At 41.5% G+C, this 25,407-nt stretch overlaps 1 pseudogene; it reads right to left on the bottom strand.

Annotated features, from left to right (window-relative positions):
* The window catches only part of LOC142750563 (NXPE family member 3-like), an 84,120-nt pseudogene that overhangs the window by 18,605 nt on the left and 40,108 nt on the right, over nucleotides 1–25,407 (bottom strand).

The following is a 25,407-nucleotide window of genomic DNA, read 5'->3' on the forward strand; positions in this document are numbered from 1 at the left end:
TTATATTCTTGTACATAGGGGCAGTATTATAGTAGTTATATTCTTGTACATAGAGGGCAGTAGTATAGTAGTTATATTCTTGTATATAGGAAGTAGTATTATAGTAGTTATATTCTTGTATACAGGGGCAGTATTATAGTAGTTATATTCTTGTATATAGGGGCAGTATTATAGTAGTTATATTCTTGTATATAGGGGCAGTATTATGCCCCCTGGTTAGACACACTACACCCCCTTGAGGAAGCGGACATTCGCGAAACGCGCGTCGGGGCGCACACAGTGACCATCGGGACCCAGCCAAGGACTCTTTATAGGTAAGATTATCTTAGTTATCTTTTTATTTAGGGTCTGGTTTAGACCCACTACTCCCATCATCTGATGCTTGTTTTCCGGACCATTTATGCCCTCCAACAGTATCTAAGTATGTAATAAGATCTAACTACTATATGCTACACTAGTGATAGTTTTACTGTAAACCCATACCTAAAGGGTTCACTATACTTACTCTGGCTCTCCTGTTGTGTCTCTATGTCATTTTTTATTGAGTTTCTCCTATTTACATACCTTTTTAAATGTTTGTTATTGTGCATATTTAAATAAAGTTTTGTATTGACACTTTTCAATAATATATTGGCTACAGACTCTGTTCTTTCCTTGTCTATATATGTACTATAGAGTTGCCTCATTAATATATGTGGGAGGATGTTCCTTGGAACAATACCTAGCCCAACAATTCTGTTTGCTTTTGGAGACTATTAGTTATAATTAATTTTCTGTGTTTTTCACAGCGACTGGTATCCAGCCTAATATGGATTTTCGAGCACGTGATCAGTCATGGCTCGCGCAATTAGACATGATTTTTAAGGAGGACTCTAATTTGTTTTTAGATGCTGGTAGTGTTAATATTAGGGAACGCAGTGTTAAACTTAAATCACTCCTTAATAAAAGAACTAGGCTATGGTGGAATAAGGCTTTCTTGGAAAAGTATATATCTAGAGGGTTGATACCGAGGGGCCTAAGGGTCCAGGTTTTTCCCTCCTTCGAAATAGAGAACGATATGTTCAAAAAGAAATGGGAGGAATTGGCAGACACCTGTTCTAGAGGGTTTATGAATCTTTTGATTCAATCAAATTGTAATACTCTACTAGAAATGGAAAGAGAAATAGATGGGATGCAACTGGATCTTAAAAAAGAGTTCTCTACTGAGACTCTGGCTAAATGGTAGGAAGAGCTGGATAAAGATTACGCCAAATGGGAAAAAGAGATATGCACAGTTAAAGCAGGTAAATTTCAGAGAGATGTGCAAGATTATAAATCAAACAGAGTTTACAAATGGCGGTCTAATTATGAGAGATCAAGACCTATATCACGCTCAAGATCCTCCTCAATGTCTTCACGCACCTCTGGTGATGAGTCGGGTAGAACAAGGGATGCGATGACTGCTAGCAGTACCGGTAATAACCCGGGTGCCTATATGCCAAGAAGACAATATGACAGGAATGCCAAGCGCAAAAAAACAACGATCCCACAACAGGAGAAGAGATCCGGTAACAACTTGGAGGTAATCAACCTATCTTCGCATTCCCTCTCTGATGCCCAACATGAGGTTCTGAGTAAAGGGTTAACGTTCTCACCTACTGCCCCTTTTGATTTTTTTACAGTTCTAAAGGATGTGCACCTGTTCTCTAGAAAACTTGTCCTCCAAAAATTGCATAATAGGGGTTATGGTGCATTCACAATTGATAGTGAGATGGAAAGGGAGGCCCTGTCAGCATTGGAAGAACTATTATGCGAACAGAACACCGTAATAAGTAAGTTCCCCATGTCGGCCCTGCCTAAATCGACGAAGTTTCCCCCCTTGTCACTGTGCCCTCAGGTGGAAATATTCACCAAATTGGTAGTAGATGATCTCAAACGAATACCTAAGTTTGGATATAGGGACAACCTCACAGTCCCTCAGAGACAAGCAATAAGAGAACTACAATCCTATGAGGACGTAGTTATCAAAGCCGCTGACAAGGGAGGTAACATTGTGGTATGGCCGACAGACAAATATGAAAAAGAGGCGTTTAGGCAATTAAGAGATAAGCAGACTTATGCCAAACTTATGTTTAATCCTATATCTAGATTCTCTTTGGAACTAAAGGAGATTCTGAATAGGGCCCTGGATAAAGGGATTATCACTAAGAAGATCTGTGAGGGACTATTGACTGAGGACCCCAAAATACCTACAATCTACTTTCTGCCTAAAATTCACAAAAATCTGATGGAACCCCCAGGACGTCCTATTGTGTCAGGTATGGGAAGATTATTTGAAGCCACGTGTAAATTTATAGACCACTACTTAAAGCCGTTGGTAACAGAACTGCCATCACATGTAAAGGACACAACGGATGTCCTGGGAATTGACGGGATTCAGATTGAACCCGATATGTACCTTGTAACTGCAGATGTCGAGAGTCTATACACATGTATTAGACATGGGGATGGTCTGGAGGCGGTACGCTTCTTCCTGGGGACCAGCAACTGGGATGATGAACTATGTGAACTCATTGTGGAGCTACTCCAGTATGTTTTGAGCCATAACATCTTTGTATTCAAGGACAACTTTTATTTACAGATTCAAGGCACTGCCATGGGCGCGGCGTGTGCGCCATCCTATGCAAACCTGTTTCTCGGTTTTTGGGAGAGGCAGGTTTTCCATGGGGATGGCGCTCGCGCCGCGGACCATGTGCAGTGCTGGCTCCGTTATATTGACGACATACTGTTTGTGTGGCAGGGTTCGGAGTGTGAGTTGAGGAATTTCATGCAGCAACTTAATATTAATCAGATGAACGTAAAACTGACTTACTCATTCCACCCATCCAAGATTGAGTTCTTGGATCTACTAATATTTACGGATGCAAGTGGCTTCCTTCAGACGGACGTCTACCGTAAGTCAACATCCGTTAATTCATTGCTGCATGCATCCTCTTCCCACACTCCTTCCACCATTAAAGCCATCCCAGTTGGCCAATTCCTCATGATGAGGCGGATCTGCTCTACTGACCATCTGTTTGAACATCAGTCTCAGGATCTTAGATTTGAAGACAGGGGGTACAGCAATAGGTCCATCAAGGCAGGGTACCGGAGAGCAAAAAAGACCCCTCGTGCAAACCTGTTGAGGAGTAAGATCCCTACAGTGGGAAAAACAGCCGTTAGGTTCATCTCCACCTACAACAGCAGATGGGATGAAGTGAGGACTATCTTAGGGCAACATTGGCCAATTTTAAGGTCTGAACCCACCTTGGCCCTGTGTCTGAGTGACAAACCGACAATGACGGCCAGGCGGAGTAGGAATCTTCGTGATATCCTGGTTCAAAGTCACTATATCCCTAAAAAAACTAACTTTTTCGGATCCCAGGGACAAAGAAAGGGCTGTTACCCATGTGGCAATTGTGTTGCATGCCCCAACATTAGTAGAACTAATAAGTTCGAATCAGTGGACGCTACCAAGTCTTTTGAGATCAAAGACTACATATCGTGCAGTACCACACATATAGTGTATTACGCTGTATGTGGGTGCCCAAAGGTCTACATAGGCCTGACATCGAGGGAACTGCGCGTACGTACCAGAGAACATGTGCGAGATATCATTGCAGCGGGAGCGATCGATGACCCTATCGAACTCAAAACCCTGCCCAGACACTTTAAAATTTATCACGGGTGTAACCCGAGATCCTTTAAAATCCGGGGGATTGAACGCATTCGTTGTGGCATCAGGGGGGGTAATGTGAAGAAGGTCCTGGCACAAAAAGAATGTAGGTGGATTGTGCAATTAGGATCTATGGCACCAGCCGGACTTAACGAACAGTTACGTTTTGCACCTTTCTTATGAGGAAGCCATAACCACTATACTACCAGCAGAATATTGTCTTATGACTTTTAAACTGTGGAATGTTTGTGTGTTTAGTTTTTAATGCATACACTTTTTTAGTAGGTATGAGATATATTGGCCAGTATCCAGTGAAGGCATCCCTATATCCCTGACCAAAACTTTGTATAATTGGACGACCCTTCATGTTTTGAATTTTCGATGTGGATAAAGCATACCCAGGACTCTACTTGTGTAACCTGTTTACGATTTTGCTCTCATGTTTGTATAAGCACTTTATAGTTGCCTGTTTCTTTTCTTTCACAGACAACCGTACATGACTGTCCCTTATGGCAACAGTCTCTTATATATTAATTTCTGCGTAACTTGTTTACGATTTTGCTCTTATGTTTGTATAAGCACTTTATAATTGCCTGTTTCTTTCACAGACAACCTTACGTGACTGTTCCTCATGGCAACAGTCTCTTATATATTAATCTTTGCACACTATTTTATTATGTTTTTTATTTGGTATACGTTTTTTGGAGATCTGTGTATCTCCGATGTCGAGGGTTTTATACCATTAAGTGTGAGGTATAGGTATGTCTATAAATGATATATCATAGTAACACACCAATTTTTACATATATACTTTTCATATCACCTTTGTATTTTAATACCTATAACTGATCATTTATTTAATTTATTTAGGTTATTTGTTGGCATCACTATTCCAAGTATCAAATGTTTCTTTTTGTCTTTGTCAAATATTATGTCATGTGAGCAACGTTTTTCCTGAGTTCGGCTCTTATTCAGGCACAAAAATAACTGCCGTTTAAAAATGAATCAGATGTAATCACTTGGACTCCTTGGTTAGTATAACCACACTAAATTGTGAAAATTAGAGATTATGAAACACTAAACGGGTTATTAGATGCCCTAACCTACTTACCTATTTACATTATTCTGTTCTGTCCAATCGGGTGCGCGCTCCTGACGTGCGCAGCCGGGACTGGGTCAGGCCACGCCCGTATCTCCGATAGTGCAGTGTGCATGTCCGGATGTGCGCCGCAGCACTGGAGGACGGTAGTGGGGCCTGCCACACTTCCGGTTTCGTCGTCGGATGCGCGCCAAGTGCGTCTGGACAGAGCAGAACGTAGATAGACTACACCTGGCCCACAGGGTATATAGGGTGCCCCCTGGTTAGACACACTACACCCCCTTGAGGAAGCGGACATTCGCGAAACGCGCGTCGGGGCGCACACAGTGACCATCGGGACCCAGCCAAGGACTCTATATGGGTAAGATTATCTTAGTTATCTTTTTATTTAGGGTCTGGTTTAAACCCACTACTCCCATCATCTGATGCTTGTTTTCCGGACCATTTATGCCCTCCAACAGTATCTAAGTATGTAATAAGATCTAACTACTATATGCTACACTAGTGATAGTTTTACTGTAAACCCATACCTAAAGGGTTCACTATACTTACTCTGGCTCTCCTGTTGTGTCTCTATGTCATTTTTTATTGAGTTTCTACTATATACATACCTTTTTAAATGTTTGTTATTGTGCATATTTAAATAAAGTTTTGTATTGACACTTTTCAATAATATATTGGCTACAGACTCTGTTCTTTCCTTGTCTATAGGGGCAGTATTATAGTAGTTATATTCTTGTATATAGTGGGTAGTATTATAGTAGTTATATTCTTGTATATAGGGGCAGTATTATAGTAGTTATATTCTTGTATATAGGAGCAGTATTATAGTAGTTATATTCTTGTATATAGGAGCAGGATTATAGTAGTTATATTCTTGTATATAGGGGCAGTATTATAGTAGTTATATTCTTGTATATAGGGGCAGTAGTATAGTAGTTATATTCTTGTATATAGTAGTGATATTCTTGTATATAGGGGCAGTATTATAGTAGTTATATTCTTGTATATAGGGGGCAGTATTATAGTAGTTATATTCTTGTATATAGGGGCAGTATTATAGTAGTTATATTCTTGTATATAGGGGGTAGTATTATAGTAGTTATATTCTTGTACATAGGGGCAGTATTATAGTAGTTATATTCTTGTATATAGGGGGCAGTATTATAGTAGTTATATTCTTGTACATAGGGGCAGTATTATAGTAGTTATATTTTTGTACATAGGGGCAGTATTATAGTAGTTATATTTTTGTATATAGTTACATAGTTAGTACGGTTGAAAAAAGACACATGTCCATCAAGTTCAACCAAGGGATGGGTAAAAGGGAAGGGAAAATTTCTACACATAGGAGCTAATATTTTTTTGTTCTAGGAAATTATATAAGCCTTTTTTAAAGCCATCTACTGTCCCTGCTGTGACGGCTCCTGCGGTGACTATTCCATAGATTCACAGTTCTCACAATAAAGAAGCCTTGTCGCCTCTGCAGGTTGAACCTTTTTTTCTCCAGACGGAGGGAGTGCCCCCTTGTTTTTAGAGGGGGTCTACATGGAACAGGATTTCACCATATTTTTTGTATGTGCCATTAATATATTTATATAAGTTAATCATGTCCCCCTATAGTCGTCTTTTTTCAAGGCTAAATAGGTTGAATTATTTTAAACTTTCCTCATAACTTAGATTCTCCATGCCCCTTATTAGCTTCGTTGCTCTTCTTTATATTTTTTACAACTCCAGGGCATCCTTTCTATATAGAGGCAGTATTATAGTAGTTATATTCTTGTATATAGGGGGCAGTATTATAGTAGTTATATTCTTGTATATAGGAGGCAGTATTATAGTAGTTATATTCTTGTATATAGGGGGCAGTATTATAGTAGTTATATTCTTGTATATAGGGGCAGTATTATAGTAGTTATATTCTTGTACATAGGGGGCAGTATTATAGTAGTTATATTCTTGTATATAGGAGGCAGTATTATAGTAGTTATATTCTTGTATATAGGGGGCAGTATTATAGTAGTTATATTCTTGTATATAGGGGCAGTATTATAGTAGTTATATTCTTGTACATAGGGGGCAGTATTATAGTAGTTATATTCTTGTACATAGGGGGCAGTATTATAGTAGTTATATTCTTGTACATAGGGAGCAGTATTATAGTAGTTATATTCTTGTATATAGGGGGCAGTATTATAGTAGTTATATTCTTGTAAATAGGAGCAGTATTATAGTAGTTATATTCTTGTATATAGGAGCAGTATTATAGTAGTTATATTCTTGTATATAAGGGCAGTATTATAGTAGTTATATTCTTGTATATAGGAGCAGTATTATAGTAGTTATATTCTTGTACATAGGGGGCAGTATTATAGTAGTTATATTCTTGTATATAGGAGCAGTATTATAGTGGTTATATTCTTGTAAATAGGAGCAGTATTATAGTAGTTAAATTCTTGTACATAGGGGGCAGTATTATAGTAATTATATTCTTGTATATAGGGGCAGTATTATAGCAGCTATATTCTTGTACATAGGATCAGTATTATAGTAGGTATTTCCTGATTTCCTTGGCAGCACAACACAAATGGGTTTTTGTCCCCTAGGTACAATTTAGCAGAGACAGATTAATTAGCAATAAGCATTAAATAATTAACCAATTAAGGACTTCCCCTATAGGTATGTACTGGTAACCGGGCCCCAGCGTATTTTTTCTCTCTCTCTAGGTTGGTTCGGAGACAGTTCCCTATCCTAGCCAAGGAAAATATTTAATCCGGGCTGTAAACAGGGCTGGGTCTCTGTCCCTCAGCCGCGAAGGTGTACCAAGATGGCAGACGTTCCTTGGTACACGACGACGGGGCACCCTACCTCACCCGAGATAGCGGCAGCAGGAAGGGGATTGTTCCCTGCTTGAGCATTCCTTTCGCCGAGGTCCGAGACGAGTTGCTGGACCGGTCGCCTGCGCTCTTTCGATATCCGGAAGTGTTGCTCAGCGTTACAGAGGCATGGATGTGACACGCAGTGGGCATAAGATACCCACGTCTTTTCAAAATGATGGCGCGCTCTGCCTCTGGTCAGCCCTCTGCTTTCTAAAGGTTAGTATGGCTGTCTATTTGATGGCTCCTCATGTGTCTCTATGCTGTCAGCTATGCACATTTTCTATTATACGTTTGTCTCTCTCTGCTCCTATCTAGGTGTCTGCTTCTAGAAGAAAAGGTAGGATTCAAGGCACAGACTTTGTAGGAAATGGCGTCAGCCCCTTGCTGATGACATGGAGTCAGATCTGTGTGTATTGTGCTCCACCCCAATTAATTCCTCTCGTAGGGAGGACTTCAGGGGATTTATGCAGTGGTTCAAGCAGCAGTTATCTGTTGCTTTTGAGGAAGCCAAATCATCACACCATGCTAAAAAGGCCAGGCAATCTTCCTCTCAACCTCCTCAATACCAAGAGGATTCTTTCTCAGCAGGGGGTTCAGACTTAGAGGTTGTCTCTGATACTCCAGATTCTGACAACCCTGAGGAATATTATATCCTAAATAAGGATAAACACAAACCTAAAAAGGACAGACTTTTTTATTTTCCTATTTCCAAGGGGAAAAGTTTTCCCAGTCATCCTGTCCTTTATTTTTAGTCTGATTGACCTGCACTATGTGGCGCCGTGCCTTTTGCTTCTTTATTTACTTATAGGTCGGACCTTTTCCTCTCCAATCGGAGATATTGTTCCGCTTTGGGAGTTCTGTGGTTTCCCGGTCGATTTCCCATGTGTTATCCTGGTTACTGAGCCTCCCTTGCAGTGGCAGCCGCTTTTCTACAGGTCCTTTTGATTTTTTTCGTCCTTCATAACATCGAGATTAGACTTTACGATCTCGTAATTTGACTGTCAAAAGTTCCGTTTTTTGAGTCATTTTCAATATACAAGATGTTGGATTTCATCGATGAAAGAGATAACCTACGTGGACTTCTTATTCAACAATTAATTGGAAAGGACATAGCCTTGAGGACTTCCGAAGCAGTGAGTACTGATCATGCTCCTGAACTGTTGAAACAAATGACGGACCTTTATTTAACATTAGAGGATACCCTCAAAAAAGAAGCATTTCAGAATATTGACTGTCGCTTTTTAGAGATTTACATTTTGGAGAATATTGCACCCAGAGGTTTGAGATTACTTTTCAATAACCCTTACCCCGTGGATGCAGCTTTCAGTCTTGATTGGAATACCTATATCAAACAGTGTCATATGGGTTTTTTGGAGAGATTATTTAACAAAAGAACCTCTCTTAGTCAATCACTCATTGAGGAGATATCTGCAGTTAGAGAGCAATTACTCCTGTTCTCTGATCATAGAGATTTTCCACAACTAGAATTATCCACCAATAATAGATTGAATAAGTATGAAAGGGATTTAATTATAAAAAAAGCGAATAAACTAAGAAGAGATCGAGCGGATTATACTATTAACCCCCTGGGTGATTGGAGGTCTGATGTACGTCCTACTTTGGTCAAAGATATTAACACTCCGTACAAATCTAATACTTACGTAAAACCCAAGAAAGTGAGTCATCCAGAACCCAACTTGCCATTGAATGATGTGACTACCTATAGTAGATCATTTAGGAATAGCTCTAAACATAGACCTATTCCTAATATAACTAATAAGGGAAAAACGGTAAATTCTCTCCCTAATACTGTTACGGAAAACGGTCTGATCACTACATTGCCGATTAAACCTAAACCTGTATATAGGGGTCCTAATCCCCCTTTATGTTCTACCATTGAACCAGTTACCTTACCAATAACATCCCACCTTGATCATATTATACCCATGAACGCTTTCAAATCGTCTGATTTGGAAATTCATCTTCTCCGATTACAATTAATACCAGATGAAATGGAAGTGACCCCTATAATAAATCGACTCACTTCACCCTTGAGTGACTCGATTGAAGCAAATTCGATGTCTTTGTTACAGCTATCTACACATGACACCTCTTCTCTCTCAGTTTCGCCCCTGTCTAAATCTTCATCATTAAAAGACCCATTGTTCATTAATTCTAGTAATAGTCAAGTTTTTTCTCATTTTGAAGAACAAAGGTGTATAACTACTTACCCCAAATCGGATTATCCCACTTCTTCCTCGGATATTACTCACTCTACGGTCTCTTTTTTAGGGCTCCCTTCCCAGCTGTTAATGTCACCTCTTACACCTGTAGTGACCAGCCAAGAATTGTTGATCCCCTATCTCATGAGCCCCAAAGCTCAGTCCATAACTCATTTCTTTCCGAAAATCCAACGTATCTCAACAAAAAGAAAACTAGATACAGAGGACGAAGAGGCGGAAAGAAACGACGTAAATCAATCAATATCATTCAACACAAAGAGGAATTGCACAAAACTATAAAAATATTTAATTTATCATCTTATAATCTAGGTATACACAAAGAAAGTTTATTGAATAAAGGTCTCTCCTTTTGCCCTACTACATCAGCGGACTCTTTTGAACTTTTCATGGACCTTAATAGGTTTGTTAGAAAACTAACACTAATGAGGCATTTTTCTATTTTAAAATCTCATTCATTACCTTCTAATAGCATTGATCCGAATATGATTGATACCACTTCTGTATTTGTTCCAGTAGATGTGCGTCCAAAATCAGATTTTTATCCATTACACCACCAAGGTTCTTTTATTGATACCTTCTCCACTCTGGTGGGTAATGATTTTAGAATATTGGATAATCCCCGTACTCCTACAGATAATCTTACACGACATGAGAGAAGGGCTGTTAAATCATTACGTAACAACATAGACATCGTAATCCGCCCCGCAGATAAAGGGGGCGGTATTGTTATTCAGGATAAAAGTAAATATCTGAATGAAACTTCACTTATTTTAACCGATAACACTTTTTATCATAAATTATCTTTTAATCCTTTGACATCTTACATACATGAATATAAAGTTCTAATTGACACAGCTGATAATAACGGGTTACTTACAAAAAAAGAAAAAAGATTTTTACATGTTCCCTTTCCTAACATACCGTTTATTTATCACCTTCCGAAAATACACAAATCTCCTACTAATCCCCCTGGACGCCCTATCATTTCTGGAATCGGTTCATTAACAAGTAATCTCTCCCACTTTGTAGATTTACATTTACAACCCTTTGTGCATAACTTACCCTCTTATTTAAAAGATTCTGATCAGTTAATAAGAGAATTACTAAATCTGAACACTGATCTAGATATATTTCCAATACATTTGCTAACAGCTGACGTGAATGCCCTTTATAGTAATATTCCACATAACAAGGGCCTAGAAGTAATTAATTCCGTTTTAGCAACTAGCACGGCGATTCCAACAGCGCAGGCTAACTTTTTAAGTAACTGTATTAAATTTATTCTGACACATAACCTTTTTACCTTTGGGAATGAGTTTTTTAATCAAATCAAGGGTTGTGCCATGGGCACACGCTTTGCACCATCATATGCGAATTTATATATGGGAGCCTTCGAGGAAGAATACATCTATGGAGACCACCCTTTTAAAGATAACATTTTATTGTACAAACGTTACATAGATGATCTCTTTTTTATTTGGAAAGGTGATAAGAATGGGGCTTTTAAATTTATGGAGATTTTAAATGATAATAATTTTGGATTATCTTTCACACACACCTTTTCCGTAACATCAATTGACTTTTTAGATCTAACAATCAGTTATGACCTTACTAACCATGTTTTTAACACCAAAACACATTTTAAGTCAGTTGATGTTAATAGCTATTTAGATTTTAAAAGTGCGCACTATCCCCCTTGGATAAAAAATGTGCCCTTCGGACAATTCCGAAGGGTTAGGAAAAATTGCACCAAGGACAGTGATTTTAATAGAGAATGTACGGTCCTTGAAAAAAGATTTAGGGAAAAGAATTTCCCGACTAATCTGATTAAGGGAGCACGGTGCAAAGCCGCTAAGCTGTCTCAAGAGCTTTGTATTAACCATATCCGTAAGAAAACTGAGTCTACCTATAGAAATACTAATTTTATTACGACTTTTAACAGTGAGAACAAAATGATTAGAACTATTTTATCCAAACATTGGAATATTTTAAAAAATGATCCTCATCTGGTTAACGATTTATCAGATATGCCAAAAATTACTTTTAGACGGGCACAGACTTTGAGAAACATCCTTGCGCCTAGCAGAGTACGCAAATCTAAACTACCAAGTTTTAAATTGTTTCCTACTATTTGTGGCGCTTTTAAATGTGGTCACCCACGTTGCCTGTGTTGTAATAACATCCTTCATAGACAAACCACTTTTACATCTACAGTCACAAAGGAATTTTTTAAAATTAAAACTTTTCTTAACTGCGGCAGTTCATATATAGTATACCTGATTGAATGTCCTTGCCACTTGCAATATGTTGGTAGAACCACGCAATGCCTACGTACTAGAATGAATAACCATAGATTCAACGTCAACACTGGTTTTCTGAAACACAGTCTCTCCCGACATTGTGCCTCTTTTCACAACAGAGAGTTTGACACATTAAATATTATTCCTATTGAACACATTTCATGTGATGTCCCTAATAGATTTTATAAATTGAAACAAAGGGAGAACTATTGGATTTTTAAGTTACAGACATTGAATCCACGAGGTCTTAATGATATTTCAGAATCTTCCTTGGACTGATGTCCTACTGACCTCTCAACTCATATGGATTTTTATCGTATAATGTTGTTCCATTTTTTAAAAAAATTTAAAAAAAATTAATTTTATATAGATATTTATATTTAATCTTATTATTATAGGTTACAAAGGTTATTGATTCGATATACATTCGAATATATACATTTGTTTTACATGAATAGATTTAACGTTGACCCCTTAAACGTGTCCCCTTTGAATTTGAACACTGGCCCTGGGGGTTCTGTAATATTGTTGACGATCCTCTTGGTTGCTTAACTACGGAGATAACATCACATACTATTTTAATAACCCGTTAATTCTTGTTGGTTAATCGAAAATTCATTGTTTGTTTGCCCTTAAATAACTATTTTTCTAAAAATTTGCCCTTCATTAATTGCCCTTTGTGACTTTGTTGACTACTATATTTAATATTTTCAAATTATGGGTGGACAATATAAGACATCCATAAATACCGTTAAATATGGCTGACTATGTGTCATCTATTTATTCTTTTTTTCTTTTTATATTTATATTTTAAACACAAATATTATGTATTATACTAGGATCATTTTTTAATAATCTGATTATTTCCTTTGTTGTTTATAGTTATATTGTTTACTCCTTCTAATATTTTGCACTTTGCTGATAGCTTTTTGTGATTCTGTTACTAATAAAAGATTGGCATTTTGTCAATCTTTTTTTATCTTTGTCACTTTGACAACACTGCTATGTATAAATGCCGTTTTAATACGGCACATTTTAGCGCTTGTGTCTGACATTCTAAATTTCTGCTGCGTAAGTGACAGATATTTCTGCAGTAATATTTCAAATATTAATGACTTATGATTTACACGAATGGGTCGGTTTGCATGCTACCAATGGGGTTAGTAATGTGAACTGTCCTTATTATCAAACCATTGCGGCTTTTATGTATGTGTTCTAAGAAAAATATCTATTTATTCCCTTAAGTGTTTATTATTTTTTCTAATATATATATATTTGTTAAATTCTGTTTATACTTATAGTCCCTACCTTTTCGTTTTGTCACATAATAATGGTTAACCATTATTGTGTTTTTTTCTGATTATAAAATCGTATGTAAAGCTGATTTGGCTACTATTGACACTTTGCGTTTCTGTACACCGGTTTTATACATCGGATGGTTTTTAAAATATATATTTTTATATATTTTATTTTCTTTATTATTGTTTACATCATCTAACAATAATATTAGAGACACTAAAAAATATTTACTGCATCGAACTATACGCGCTCATATATATATATTTCTTTTTCTGTCAATTCATCATTTAATGTAATGCATTCCTTGTTTTTAATGATATTTTTACATGTATATTTGTCTATACACTATTTCAATGTTGTGTATGATGGATTCAACATTTATTTATGTATTAATTCATTCATTTATTCTATGAAATTAATACGGGTATGCTTCCCGCTTTTTTTTTTTTTTTTTCTTTCCCCTGTGCAAGTGTTATTTTATGTGCTAATGATTTTTTCTAAGTTAGCCCTTTGATACAGCTGTTAATCATGACGTTCTAATTAACTTCCTGACCTCTCCCACCTCTGACTCTTGTTTGTCTAATATCTATAGGTATATAAGGAACCCCTTTGTATATGTTTTTAACGGCCTGAGGAAGACACTAGTTCAGTGTTGAAACGCGTAGCCATCTATTGTTCAATAAATAATTATTATATAATTATTATATATCTTCTATTTTTTCATTGACTTTCCACCACAACCACGCAGCAGCGCCCTATAGGATCCTCCTTTTTTCTTCCTTCGTTTGATCCTGTCCTAACGAAATGGATGAAACGAGATTGGGATAAGCCGGAAAGAAAGGCTGAACTGGGCTCACGGTTCGGAAACCTTTACAAGCTGGATGAATCCATCTCAAAGGAGTGGGAGAATGTACCGAAGGTAGATTTACCAGTAGTGAAATTGGCAAAGAAAGCCGTCTTTCCATCTGATGAATCAGCATTACTGAAAGACCCTATGGACCGCAAAGCAGATTCCCTTTTGAAGAAGGTGTATACTTCATCAGTGGGCTCGTGCAAAGTATCCTGGTCTTCAGTGTCAGTGGCTAGAGCACTCCGGGTCTGGTTGATCCATTTATCGAAGGGATCTAGAAGAAGGTGTCCCAAGGGCAGAAATTTTCCAGTCTCTCACAGTAATGAAGGCAGCCTCGGAGTTCCTGTGTGACTTCCAATTTTTGTAGTCTCCCTTTCCAGCCAGAGTCCTTGTTTGGCCCTCAACTTACGGATATCTTGGAATCCTTAGGGGAAGGCAAAGGGGCCAGGTTTCCTGAACCTAAAAGAAAAGGATAACCGGCGGTACTTTCAGGATCAGAAAAGGAGATTCCCAAAGTTCAAAAGAAGGTTTCCAGACCGTCAGCACACGTTTAGCGGAAAACAGGAAAACCCTTCCTCCTTTTGGAAGAAAAACCCCAATCAAAAGCTCAGTGATTTATGAAGTCAAGCCAATCCCGCAAGTAGTGGTGAGGCTTCAGAAGTTCTCCTCTCGCTGGTCGATGACATCATCCGATGAGTGGGTGACGACAACCATCAAGAGAGGATACTCGGAGTTCAAAGTGTTCCCCCCAGAGCACTTTGTCCTTAATGTGCATCACAATCCGATAGTCCATCAGCTTTTACAGGTTTTTCTCCAGAAAGCAGCCTTGGAAGATGTTCCAGTCTTAGAGAGGGGGCAAGGAGTCTACTCCAGAGTGTTCCCGGTGCCCAAATCAGACGGCAGCTGGAGACTGGTTATAGACTTGACCTTCATCAATCAATATCTGTTGAGTAGAACTTTCAAGATAGAGACCATCTGGTTGGTGACGAACCTGCTGGAGAAGAACGATGTTCTTGCAACAATCGACCTTACGGATGCATACTTGCATGTCCCTATTCTGTCCGCTCACAAAAAATTCCTTGGACTAGCAGGCCAGACTCAGGGAGGAATAAAGCACTTCCAGTTCACCTGCCTGCCCTTCGGGATTTAATCAGCACCCCGTGTGTTCACAAAAATTGTAGTGGTCCTAACGGCAGCATTGAGGCTGAGAGGAATATGTGTGGTGCCTTACTTGGACGACTGGCTAATAAAAGCGCCATCAAAATCTCTACTCCAAGAACATCTCCACACCATATTGGAATTTCTTCACTTTCACGGGTTCCTAGTGAACTTCAGAACGTCACATCTCTCACCATCACATAATCTGAAATTTTTAGGGTTCATGGTGAATTTTCAGTCAATGACAGCCAAGTAGTCTCCAGAGAGGATTACTACAATACGGGGTTCAATAGAACACCTCATGCACCATCCGAAGGTATCCGTCCGAAGGGCGATGAAAGTCCTAGGTCTAATGACCTCATTCCTAGATGCGGTCCCCTGGGCCAAAGCCCATATGAGATCATTGCAGCTCGACATCCTCACATCCTGGGACAAGAATTTCAGAAATCTGGACGCTCTCTTCAAAATCTCCAACTGTACTCTTCAAGACCTCAGCTGGTGGTTAATCCCAGACACACCAGTCCGGCAAGTCTCTCATTCCCCCACCGCAGAAAGTCTTCACAACGGATGCCTCCTCCTGGGGTTGTGGTGCTCATGTAGATCACCTATGGTTTCAGAACAGATGGAGTCAGAAGGAAGTGTCACTATCCTCCAACATGAGGGAACTCAGAGCAGTAAGATTGTCACTAATATTTTTTCAAACTCATCTAAAGTATCTCCAGATCCTGGTCCAGTCGGACAACCTAGCAACCATTTTTTATATAACAAGCAAGGAGGAACGAGGAGTGTCTCAATGTCGGCTGAATGCAGACTACTTATGAGTTGTGTAGAACAACATTCTTTAGGAATTTCAGCAGTTCACATCAAGGGCTCGATGAACCATACTGCGGATTTCCTCAGCTGCAACACCCTTCATCCGGGGGAGTGGAGTCTCAACCCTCAGGTCTTCTGCAGCTTAACTGCCACATGGGGAATTCCAGACTTGGATGCAATGGTATCAGAGGTGAACAACAAAGTCCTAAGCTTCTGTTCTCTGTACCACACGCACCATGCAGTAGCATTGGATGGCCTGTCTGTCAGCTGGAGAAAAATTAGTTTATGTTTTTCCTCCCCTTCCCTTAATACCCGAAGTATTGAGTAAAGTTTGGGACGAAGGAGCGGAAGTCATTGCAATCCTGCCATTTTGGCCCCGCAGGGACTGGTTCTCCCTGGCATGATCTCTCTCGAAAGGCAGGTTCCTGGAACTATCGGTGTCACCAGATCTCTTGTCCCAGAAAGGGATGTATCACCCGAACCCTCGCAGTCTACATCTCACGGCCTGGAGACTGACCGGGAGAATCTGACGGAATTAGGGCCCCCTTCTGAAGTCATTAACACCCTACTATCAGCCAGACACCCTTCAATCGTCAAAGTATACAATAGGGTTTGGACCCTTTTCATCTCCTGGTGCTCTAGGAATTCAGCAAAAGCGGTCTCTTTGAACACGATCCTTCAATTTCTTTAGGAGGATTTCAATAAAGGGTTGAAGTTAAATACCCTTAAAGTTCAGTTTACGGCAATCAATGCCCAACTTCAAAATTATTTCTCTGACCTACAGTTGGTGAAGACCTTCTTCAAGGCTTTAACTTTAACTTAGCCCAGTCTCTCAAGTACCCTCTCCTTCCTGGGATCTTTCAGTGGTTGTGTTGGCTCTGACAAAGCCTTTGTATGAACCCATGCTAGAGGCGTCCATTAGATTTCTATCCTTCAAGACCTTCTTCCTAGTGCATAAGCGAGCTTTAGGCCCTCTTTGTCTTCTTCTACGTACCATGCCTGAGTTCTTGCCTAAAGTTCCCGTGTTTAAAAATGTCAATCAAGAAATATTATTGCAAGTCCTTTTACCTCATCCCCAAGTTGAAGAGCAGGAAAATTGGCATACACTGGACATGAGAAGAACCGTTCTCACCTATATTCAGAGGACAAAAGCTTTTAGGATAGCAGAAAATTTGTTCCTTCAGCCCGCCGGTCCTAATAATGGTCAAAGAGCAAGTAAAGCCACCCTAGCCAGGTGGATTAGGTCAACCATTGAGAAATGCTATCATCTCAGTGAGCTTCAATCTCCTCTGCAGATCTTGCTTGGCAAGTTCCATTTGTGTTGTGCTGCCAAGGACGATCAGGAAAACGAAAATTTACTCACCAAAATTTTTATTTCCTGGAGTCCGTAGGCAGCACAAGCTTCCCTCAGTGGCAGAACTTATATCTGATGCTTCATCAAAATACGCTGGGGCCCGGTTACCGGTACATACTTATAGGAGAAGTCCTTAATTGTTTCATTATTTAATGCTTTTTTGCTAATTAACCAGTCTCTGCTTAATTGTACCTAGGGGACTAAAAACCATTTGTGTTGTTTTGCCTATGGACTCCAGGAAATAAAAATTTCGGTGAGTAAATTTTCGTTATTCTTGTACATAGGAGCAGTATTATAGTAGTTATATTCTTGTACAAAGGGGGCAGTATTATAGTAGTTATATTCCTGTATATAGGGAGCAGTATTATAGTAGTTATATTCTTGTACATAGGGAGCAGTATTATAGTAGTTATGTTCTTGTATATAGGGGGCAATATTATAGTAGTTATATTCTTGTACATAGGGGGCAGTATTATCTATTATATAACCGAGAAGGACGTGGTGTCCGAAGCTCACATAGAGCTCCGCCCACAAAGAGCTTCGCCCACAGCCCAACCTCCAGTTAGCTCCGCCCACAGCCAGAAGATTGAGGAAGGAGATGTGAGTGATTAGTGGCGTATCTATAATGCCCCGTCCCTCCCATACACAGTATAATGCCCCCCTAATTCTTATTTATGACATGTCCTGTGTGTGTGTAAGTTTACAAGGAAATTTAAAGGTGACCCATCACATTAATAGAGGATGGGCGTTTATCGTCTCCTTTTTATTTGAAGCCAGGGCAATAGGGAAGGTATCTTGAAGGCTAAGCTAAGGACGAGGGAGAAGGAGTGAGAGATAAAATGAATGCCTCTTGGAAAGTTTCTAATGGGAATATAGATGATAGCGTTCCTTTAAAATAGAAGTGCAGTTGTATTGTATATAACCTTACATGGATCTTACCCATTGAGCTGTTGTCAGACTTGACATTGATTGCAGGTACTGAGCCAGGGATAATCTTGTTGGTGAAAGTGCTGAGAGGGCAATAAAGAAAAAAAGGTGGGAAACAAAATGAGCTAAAAGGGAAATGAAACATGTAGTTATAACCCCTCCCCCCAAAAAAAACACAATCGCTGTACTAGTGCTACTGCTTGTACATAGAGTACAACATGGCCGGTCACATGACGAAGAGTCATGTCATCATGATGACTGCAACTAGACTTTCTTCGTGAAGAAAAAGGACGGATCTCTCCGTCCATGTATCGACTACTGGGATCTGAACCAATTTACGGTCAAGAATATGTACCCCATACCACTTATCTCAGAACTTTTTGATAGAATTTGTGAGGCCAAGGTGTTCACAAAGCTGGATGTACGCAGAGCTTATAACTTGATCCGTATCCGCAAGGGTGACGAGTGGAAAACCGCATTTAACACTCGAGACGGCCATTGTGAATACCTCGTGATGCCTTTTGGACTATAATGCCCCAGATGTGTTCCAGGAGTTTGTAAATTACATTTTCCGAGACCTACTGTATGTCTGTGTGGTGATCTATCCTGATTCACTCACCTGATTTGTTGAGACATTGGAAGCATGTTCGCCCAGTTCTCTCGCGGTTAAGGGAGAATCGCCTATATGCGAAATTCGAATAATGTGTGTTCGAGAAGAACTCAATTGCCCTTCCTGGGCTACATCGTGTCTGACCATGGTCTTAAGATGGATCCAGAGAAGGGGAGATCCGTCTAAGAATGGCCACGACCTCAGGGCCTTCGTTCCATACAACGATTTCTGGGATTTGCTAGCTTTTATCGGCAATTCACCCTGAACTTCTCATCTCTGACTGCTCCAATCTCGGCCCTCACCAAAAAGGGTATGAACGCCAAGGTTTGGCCTCCGGAGGCAGAATCAGCATTTTCTGATCTCAAGAGCGCTTTTCCCTCAGCATCTGTTCTCCATCAGCCTGATGCTTCTCGGCAATTCCTTCTCAAGGTGGATGCCTCTTCCATAGGTGCGGGAGCACTACTATGCCAAAAGAATTCCAAAGGCAAGATGGTGGCTTGTGGCTTCTTCTCAAAATTATTCTCTCCAGCAGAATGCAACTATTCCAATGGGAATTGCTGGTCGTCAAATTGGCCTTAGAGGAGTGGAGACATTTGCTGGAGGGTGCCATCCATCCTATTATCTATACAGACCACAAGATCCTCACATACCTACAGTCGACTCAACGGTTAAATCCACACCAAGCCAGATGCTTGTTGCTCTTTGCCCGATTTCAGTTTTTGCTTCACTTCCGTCCTGCAGACAAGAATGTGAAGGCAGACATCCTGTCTTGCTCCTTCAAAATCAATGACTCTTAGGGTACTCCTCAATACAGCATAGATCTTACTAGGATTATTACTGCTAACCCCCTGCAAATTAGAAACATTCCGCCTGGAAAGACTTTTGTCTACCCTGCTGACAGGAAGATAATTCTATACTGGGGCCACAACTAGCTGGGCACTCTGGTGTCCGTAAGACACAGGACTTGATAGTTCATCACTATTGGTGGCCCACTCTGCCTGTTGATGTTGCGGACTATGTCTCCTCATGTGCGAACTGTGCCTCGAACAAATCTACCCGCTCCAAACCTGCTGGCCTGCTACTACCCCTGCCTGTTCCTGATGCCCCTTGGCAGCACATTGCTATGGACTTTATCACTGACCTTCCTTCTTCTGCTGGATGTAATACAATCTGGATAGTAGTGAATCGTTTCTCTAAAATGGCACATTTTGTTCCGCTGACTGGTCTTCCGTCTGCTCCTCGCCTGGCCAATCTGTTTATCCTACACATCTTCCGTCTGCACTGAGTTCCTCGGCATACTGTCTGGGACCGGGGAGTACAGTTTACATCCAATTTCTGAAGATCCCTGTGCAACCTGTTAGATGTAAGACTAGATTTCTCTTCAGCCTATCACCCACAGTTCAATGGTAAAGTGGAGAGGACCAATCAAATTTTGAAGAACTATCATCGTGTAATGCCCACCTCCTGACGGCCGAAGACATGGATCAGTGAGCACAAGCCCGCATCTCCTCCTCAGGAGACGCCAGTGCTCACTTCCACTTCACTCGGCCGTGTCCCGTAGGGTGCGCGCACGCGCTCTTGCCCGCTCTTAAAGGGCCAGCGCGCACACCTGAATTAAAGACCAAATTAGCCCATGAGCACCCTGGACTATAAGAAGGGCCCTGCCCCTTCCTGCATTGCCTGAGCATTGTTGTCGTTTACCTATGTTCGTCTCTGCAAATGGTCCCTTAGTGTTTCCTAGTTCCCAGTGTTCCCATTCCTGCTACCTGTATCCTGTGTCCCATGCTATCCAGAACCAAGTGCCGTATAGAGTTGGAGTCGTGCTGCAAAGAGTACTACACCTGTCCTGTTACACCACGCCTGGTGTCTGACTGCTGCCAGAGTCCCATCCGAGCCTGTCTTGCTACTGTCTGAAGTTACCACAGGTACACCTATTTGAACTATAGACTTTGACCTGTGTCCTATGGCCAGCTGTCATACCGTTAAGGCGGTATGGCCCAGTGGGTCCATGCACCCAACGTGACAGTACGCTCAGGCCATGGACCCCGCTGGTCAATCCAATACCATGATGACATCACAAGTGATGCGGGTGGATATGCTTGACCTCCGGTCTCGACAGGAACAACTCCTCCAGGCATTGAACATTATTGCACATCGGCTGGATGTGCAAACTGCCGTTCCCCCTACTACATCTCCTGGCAGTACAGTTCCTCCGACTACACCTCCTGGCAGTGCTGATCCACTTCAGTCTGTATGCTAGGGCATTTTCTACTGATGGCGCAAGGGTTGCTTTCATCGTCCCTCTCCTCACTGGCAGGGCCCTAGCATGGGCGAACCCTATCTGGGAGAGACAAGGACCAGAGACCCGTGACTTCCAGGGGTTCCTAAAGACATTTCGCATGGTGTTTGAGGAGCCTGGACGAGTCTCGTCGGCAGCTGCCTCCTTGCTGAACCTTCGCCAGGGAGATACTTCCATCAACTTCCGCACAGACGGGAGAGTTGTTGTGGAACAAAGAGGCCTTGGTGGCTACTTTCTGGCCCCTGAGATTAAGGATGAACTTGCCGCCCGAGATCTGCCATCCACCCTGGATGACCTCATCCTTCTGGCCGTCCGGTTTGTTATAAGGATCCAAGAATGGTTCCAAGAGGCCCGTCGGGAGGGAGGATGCCCTAGCCCAGCTCCTACTTTGCAACAACCCCTGCTGTCCTCATCAGCTGTTCCTCCAAAGGAGTCTTTGTGGATGGATCAGTTCAAGCTGTCTACCCAGGAGAGACAATGCAGACGCACTTCGGGACTCTGTCTGTATTGCGGCCTCGGAGGCCATCTGGTGCGTCTCTGCCCCCAAAAGCCCCAGAGCCTAGGGTTGGTTGGAGAGACAACCCTGGGTGAAGAAGGACTTTCTTCTAAATTGTCCATTCCCGTGACCATAGTGTCCAGCGAAAAAAACGCACCGGGTTTCTGCTTATCTGGACGCTGGATCCGCAGCCAACTTCATTTGGAGAGACCTGGTGGATCTTCTCCAGTTGCCCACAACCCCTCTGGAGAGGCCTGATGGTGGTTGATGGTTGCATCGGTGAATGGACTACCTCTGCCAGAGCCGGTTGTAGCTGTGACCAAGCCATTGAAGCTCCAAGTGGGAGCCCTTCATTCCGAGCTCATCTCATTATTTGTCCTGTCTAAGGCCGTCAACTCTGTGCTGCTGGGCCTGTCCTGTCTCCGACTACATGCCCCAGTCCTGGACTGGAATTCCCGAGTGTCTCAATCACTGTCTGGTACAGATTCATCCGGTGCAGCCTCCTCTGCCTCAGTCCTTGGCAGGATTGCCTTGTCATTATTCTACATTCTCCGAGGTCTTCAGCAAGAAGGAGGTGGAGACGCTGCCCCCACACCAGGCGTACGACTGTCCTACCGAGCAGATACCCTACCATGGGGGAAGGGATGCACTAGGTATATCCTCTCTCCTTGCCAGAGACTCAGTCCATGTCCACCTATGTTAAGGAGAATCTGGAGAGGGGCTTCATAGGGAAGACTCCCCCCCCCCCCCCGGCAGGAGCCGGGTTCTTCTTCGTAAAGAAAAAGGATGGTTCTCTGTGACCCAGCATCGACTACCAGGATCTCATCCAGCTCACAGTAAAAAATAGATATCCGTTGCCATTGATTTCAGAACTGTTTGACCGCATATAAGGAGCCAAAAAATTTTCAAAGCTAGACCTGCGGGGGGCTTATAACCTAATCCGGATTCGCCCGGTTGACGAATGGAAGACGGCATTTAACACCCGTGACAGACACTATGAATATCTAGTAATGCCCTTCGGCCTGTGTAACGCTCCCGCAGTCTTCCAGGAGTTCGTTAATGACATCTTCCGTGACCTCCTCAATGTTTGTGTTGTGGTCTATCTTGATGACATCTTGATTTTTTCTCCAGATCCGATGACTCATCAGTGACATGTCCATCAAGTTTTACTGCAATTAAGGGGGAATCGCCTGTACGCCAAGTTGGAGAAGTGCATGTTTGAGAGAAATGCTCTACCCTTCCTGGGCTACATCATCTCGGATCAAGGCCTCAAGATGGATCCTGAGAAGGTAAAGGCCGTCCTGGAATGGCCACGTCCTCAAGGCTTGAGGTCCATACAGCATTTCCTGGGATCGCCAATTTCTACAGACAGTTTATTCCCAACTTCTCCTCACTGAAATCTCCTATCTCCACCCTCACCAAGAAAGGCATGAACGCCAAGGTGTGGACTCCAGTAGCGGAATCCACATTTAATAGCCTGAAGAGTGCCTTCACGTCAGCCTCTATCCTCAATCATCCAGATGTATCTCGACAGTCTTCGTTGGAGGTGGACGCCTCCTCTGTTGGTGCTGGTGCACTCCTGTTCCAGAGAGGTTCTAATGGTATGTGGCTATTACTCTAAACTGTTCTCTTCCACAGAGCGTTGCATACTCGATTGGGGATCGGGAGTTACTGGCTAGCAATTTAGCTGTGGAGGAGTGGAGACATCTACTAGAGGGCGCAGTTCATCCTATCTTGATATTCACTGACCACAAGAATCTCACCTATCTCCAGACGGCCCAACGGCTGGACCCTTGTCAGGCCAGGTGGTCGCTGTTCTTTGCCCGCGTCCAGTTTGAGCTCCACTATACTAATACTAAAGTATTATTGACCCATCTTGCATTGTCCCGGTTAACCCTCTGCAAGTTAGAGACATCCCTTAAAATATTTATGCCACGTCCATAGGATATTTAATAAATGCCTGAAAGAAGGAGGTCACACGTCTGGGACATGCACCCATCTTCAGAGCCAATTGCATGTCGCCGCATCCCGGCGGAAAATCAATGGAGAAATAGCCGGGAGCTCCGAAAACAGTAAATCCTGGCCGCCTCTCTATTGATTCTCTATGTGGATGCGGAGGCCAGTGGCCGCTTCACCAGGTGGGACAGGGTCGGAGGACCCCCGTTCTGTAGATTAGTGCGGGTTCCAGAGGTGGGACCCGCATCTATCAGACATTTATGGCATATCCTGTGAAAATGTCATAAATGTCTAAAGATGAGAAATACCCCTGTAATTCCGGATATTATCTCTGTATATTAGTAGGTAGTTGGAGGCATTTTCACTTCACAAAGAACCATATTTTAAGAGTCCAGAGAAAGTTGCTGATATTAACTTGTTCAAGTATATTCCGCATTCCCACCCCAGACAATATATCCTACACACAATACTGTTCTGCCTTTGTTTTTACATCTATTCTACAGTGTCAGTGCTTTATTCTATAAAAAAAAAACTTTCAAAAAAACACAAAAACGAAGAATTTAATTATAAACAGGTAGGCACTATTGCGTTGGTCCAACGTTTCCTACACTCACCCACTCAGTAGAGAGTCCTCAAGCACGTTTGTCACTTTGCGGTATCCACCCATGGAGTGATAGACCCAGGAGTTACATGGCAGTTTCCGTGGTCGCACACACTGCCAGGTGTCTCCACTCACGGGGTCCTTATATGTGCACACATCATTTCCCAAAACTTTCAGGTTACACTCCATCACCTCACTGCTGCCATTAAATTGGAAATACCCATTAAAGAAGACCTGCAAAGCAGAAGTGAGGGATAGGATTTAACATTGAAGAAAAAAATAGAAGATTGTCACAGTGTTATTGTAGTTCTATTCTTGTATATAGGGGCGGTATTATAGTAGTTATATTGTTGTATATAGGAACAGTATTATAGCTGAAATTTGCTTACCGAAATTTTCATTTCCTGGAGTCCGGAGGCAGCACACAAAGGAGATATTATCTCCCTGGGAGTAATTAGAAGAGAACAGGTTAACAAGCAATAACCAATTAACTAGTAATGCAAGGACCTCCTATATAAGGGCCAAAGAAACCCCCACCTACTTGTATGGTACGTAGCAGTCAAAATAATTAATAAGGGTGGGAAGCTGTGCTGCCTCCGGACTCCAGGAAATGAAAATTTCGGTAAGAAAATTTCAGCTTTCCTGATAGTCCGTCGGCAGCACGCAAATGGGATTTGTAAAGCAATGTTTATAGGGTGGGAGATCCAGTCGCTTTATTTAACACCATTTTGCCAAAGGCTGAACACTCAGAAGCAGAAACGTCCGACCAATAGTGACGGATGAAGGTTGAAGGGGATTGCCCAAGTTGCTGCTTTGCAGATCTGTTCTA

Source organism: Rhinoderma darwinii, chromosome 3 (assembly GCF_050947455.1).
Source record: "Rhinoderma darwinii isolate aRhiDar2 chromosome 3, aRhiDar2.hap1, whole genome shotgun sequence".
NCBI lineage: Eukaryota > Metazoa > Chordata > Amphibia > Anura > Rhinodermatidae > Rhinoderma > Rhinoderma darwinii.